Source organism: Nicotiana tabacum, chromosome 11, assembly GCF_000715075.1.
Source record: "Nicotiana tabacum cultivar K326 chromosome 11, ASM71507v2, whole genome shotgun sequence".
NCBI lineage: Eukaryota > Viridiplantae > Streptophyta > Magnoliopsida > Solanales > Solanaceae > Nicotiana > Nicotiana tabacum.
The window spans coordinates 55,340,583-55,345,449 of record NC_134090.1 but is presented as its reverse complement, the minus strand read 5'-3'; positions in this window follow the sequence as shown (position 1 = coordinate 55,345,449).

The following is a 4,867-nucleotide window of genomic DNA, read 5'->3' as shown; positions in this document are numbered from 1 at the left end:
TAAAGGGATTGGGGTACATAAGAGTCACATTGGGGTACATGGATAGGGTATACGGAAACATATAGTCAACCAGACTGCATAAACACTTAGGATCTTAGGGACTTTAGCAGGCTAGTCATGGATAGTAAATAGTTAAGACATAGATCACAATTGTAATACAGAAAACCTGACATGTCTTGAACAGGATTACATATACAGTTTAGACATGCTAGGCAAAGAAGTAAGCAGGAAAGAGTGTAGAATATAAAGCATACATTGAACAGGACAGAGTTTAAACATGCTGAGCAAAGAAGTAAACAGGAATACAAGTTGAATTCATAACTGATGAATTAGTGCAGGAATGAAACACATAGGTTTTAGATTTAAATACTTAACTAGAGACATACCAATTGAAGAAAAGAGTGCAGAATATAAAGCAGATGAAGTTCCAATATCTAGCCTTGGCTTCAGCCGGCTAGACCAGTGAATATCACAAGTAGCAGAGGAGAAAAGAAAGCTTTAGAGTGTAAGTGTGCTTTTTGTAAAATAATGTTCTGTTTTTGAAGTGATAATAGGAGAGTGCTTATATAGCAGTTTGAGGGTAGAGTCAATAAGGTAAAAGAATCAGAAATCAGAAATTAAGGGCAATCAGAATCCAATCATATAAGGAGTTCAGAATAGACTCCTTTAATTAGGGGCAATTAGACAAACGGTAACAACAAGGGTTTAATTAAGGCAAAAAAGACCAAACCATACCAAATAAAGAATAAGTAAGAATCCCAAAGTTATACAGGCAAGAAATTAAGGCAGAGACGACCAATTAAAGTTATAAACAAAGAAACAAATAAAGTCTATGCATACCAATCTTTAACGAAGTAATCAATCAGCCAGAATTTCAAAGTAATACTGATTTCTAGAAATAATATATATCAGTTCCCATAAATAGAAAATAAACTAAGTAAAGTTTCACAGAAACATAGAACTTAGTCGAAAATTAGGTTAGAACCTTAATAGGGCTCAGTTAGAGAGAAAATCACGAAAGAGTTAGCAAGTTTAGTAGATGAAATAAGGTAAGAAATGAATAGTCAGGATTCGACACATAATTTTAACAAAACAGATAGTTAAAATGACAGTTATTCAAGGAGAAAGATATAGGTCTTAACATGAGTAGTCAGGATGAACACAAACATATAAAATCAGTGAAAAGTTGAATTAAGAATCTCAGTAGAGGCATGTTAGGGTAAGAAAACCACGAGACATTCAAATGGCTAAAGAGAAATCACAAGACTTAAGGCAAGAACACAATCAATACATCAGTACTCAGAAGACAAACAAAGAAATGTCAGAAAATTAGGGTTTTGTCATGACCCTAAACCTAGACCCGGTCGTGATGGCGCCTCTCGTGAAGACAAGGCCAGTCGACACATACCCAATACATTTTAAGTAATTAAAATAATACCAATTAAGTCTTTATCATAATAATAATCCCAAAATAAGGTGAAACAGTACAATTGCGGAATAGTCATAGCCCGACATCGAGGTGTCACCAGTAATGAGCATCTACAAACCGATTTAAAATAGGAAGAGTCTACATAGCCTATTACAGAACAAAAATATGAGAAAATAAGATAGAGGGAGAAGCACTGGGCTACGAACGCCGAGCAGCTACCTAGTGAATCTTCAAATCTGCTGGAAGCTCTCAACCCTCACAAGCAAGACCTGAAGTGCCTGAATTTGCACACGGGGTGTAGGGAGTAAAGTGAGTAATAATAATAAATGAAGACTGAGTGATAAGAAATCACGTAAAGGCACATTAACATGCTAAAAAGAAGCAGTATAAAGCCAGTAAAAGTAAGGAAACAATGAAAACATATAAAGTCACCTTAGTTCAGTTTAAGCTTCTTTAAAATACCTTTTTAACAGTTAAGCAAGTAAATGACAGACAGCTAGAAAAGATAAACACATAAAGAACTGCCCCTCGGGCACAATACCAATATAATCAGCCCCTCGGGTAACACATGGAACAATACCAGCCCCTCGGGCTATATCTCGTATCACAATGGGTACCCGCGATCACTGGGGGTGTGCAGACTCCTAGAGGGGCCCCTTACGGCCCAAGCGCAATATCAAGCCATCTCGTGGCATAATCAATAGGCTCTCGGCCTCATAAGAATAAGCCACCTCATGGCGTACAATCTCAGGCCCTCGACCTCAAAATCATAAATCAGTGTATCCTCACAACACAGGCCCTCAGCCTTACTCAGTCAGAAAATATCAGCCCAAATTATCATTTAAAATATCATTTAATGTATTAAAACAGAGCAAACATGGCTAAGTTATGAAAACAGTAGAATATAGCATGACTGAGTATAAGTATAAAGTCAAAACAGTGAGGAAATACCAGTAAAAAATCCCATAAGGGTCCAAATAGTTGGCACAAGGCCCAAATATGGCATTCAGCCCAAATTATGATGATAGCAAACAGTTTTCAATCAAATACGCGGTAAAATCGTCATTCGGATGGACTAAGTCATAATCCCCAACGGTGCACGACCCCATGCTCGTCATCTAGAGTGTGTGCCACCCCAATATAGCACAACGATGTGTATTCCGGGATTTCATACCCCTAGGACAATATTTAAAATCATTACTCACCTTAATCCGGTCCAAACTCTAGCCCGCGACACCTTTACCCCTCGAATCGGCCTCAGCTCACGTCGAATCTATCCAAAATCAGAATCACGACGTCAAAATATGCTAAGGGAATGAAGCCCATGCGAAAACAATCAATTTACAACATAAATGCCGAAATTGACCAAAACCCGACTCCTGGGCCCACGTCTCGGAATTCGATAAAATTTACATCAATAGATTCCTTATCTCCCCACGAGTTCATACATATCAAAAGTCCCAAAATCCAACCACAAATGGCCCCTCAAATCCTCAAGTCAAGGTCTCCAATACCAAGCTCTAGTTTCCCAATTTTCAACCCTTAATTTCCATAATTACAGCTCTAATCCATGAAATAATACCATAGAAACGAGTTTTTAGTTTCAACAATCTTACCTCAACGAAACTTCCTTGAATTCCCTCTTCAAAATCTCCCAAAAAGCTCCAAAACCGACTTAGAAATGGTGGAATAACCCAAAAATTGGCGAAGGAAATAATTTATACCTTCTAGCCCATGCATTTCGCACCAGCGGTCCAGATACTGCTTCGGCAGTCCGCTTCTATGGTCCAAGATGCTGCATCTATGGTCTAAGATGCTGCATCTATGGTCCTCACTTAAATCCTCAATTCCACATCTGCGATACACACACTGCACCTACGCCATCACAGGTGCGGTTCCTCAACCGCTTCTGCAGTTACTACCTTCCTTGGCTCCTTCCGCTTCTACGACTCCAAACTCACTTTTATGAGACCGCACCTGCGGTCCCCTAGCCGCAGATGCGGTTATGACAGCAATGGAATATCTTCAGCTACCAAAACCAACTTCCAAACTTTCCGCCAACCATCCGAAATCGCCTCGAGGCCCCCGGGACCTCAACTAAAAGCACAAACAAGTCACATATCACCCTCCCAACTTATACCAATCTTCAAAACACCTCAAACAACATCGAATCAACCAAATCACATCAAAATAAAGCCTAAGATTCCAAAATCTTCCGAATTCCGCTTTTGATCAAAAAGTCTACCAAACCTATCTGAATGACCTGAAATTTTTCACACACATCCCAAATGACACAACGGAACTACTACAACTCCCGGAATTCCTCTCCGACCCCTATATCAAAATCTCACCTAAGAGCTGTGTAACAAATGATGGAAAGAAATCGTAATTGATGCAATTGAAACAACTGTGGTAATATCGTATGTGACTTATCGCGGGCAATTATCGTTGTGACTTAAATTTTGTACGGGCTGTTGCATATGATGGAAATGATATTGATGTTTATGAAAATTTTTTGTGAATTGTTGTTGTTGTCGTGTGAAATATGATTGTCCGGTGGGATCGGGTTGCGCGCCACAACACGAAGTTATAAGGTGTGGGTTGTGGTGATAAGGGTGGCCGAGGTAATAAGGGTGGCTGAGGTAATAAGGGTGGAAAAGTGATCAAAATCACTATTGAAATAAAAATATATGAAAGTTGTGAAATCATTGATGTGATGAAATAATGTTGAAACGGGGAAAAGGAGAGATTGTGGAGTTGTTTGGCTTTGGTTGTTCCTTTCATGTGCATTTGATTGTTGATTCTATTACTGTTTGTTATCTGTGTATTTCTTGATTTTACTTGGGGTAAAGTTTGTTCATACATACCAGTACAATTCAAATATACTGACGTCCCTTTTGCCGGGGGCACTACATTCGTGTTATGATTGTAGGTGGTTCCATAACAGGTACTCCAGCCCACCGACAGTAGCACTCCTTCACCTCCCGTCAGCTGAATTGGTGAGCCCCTTTCCTCTCGGGGCCCTGCGTGGCTCATGCCACTTATCCTCCCGAAAATTTTATTTTGGTATCTGCGTAAGGTATAGCCGGAGCCTTGTTACCGACAAGTATTGTAACACTCTTCTGTATCTCTAGAGGCTCCGTAGACAGGAAATGTGGGTTATGTACTTATGTATTTTGGGCAGTATTACTTGTAAACCACGCTAAGTAACTATGTATGATATGTAAATCTCGTAAGAATGTGTTTAAACTTATAAATGGCTATTTCACTTGGTTAATGGGTAGTGGAAACGCAGGGTATCACGTGGAATAAGAAAGGCACCCAGGTCCGCTTGGCTGGGGGCTACCCGGTCGAGCGCCAGTCGCGCCCCTCGGTTTTTGGGGCGTGACAACTTAAATCTTAGATAAGGTTGTTATGGTCCCCCGACTCTGTCTCTGT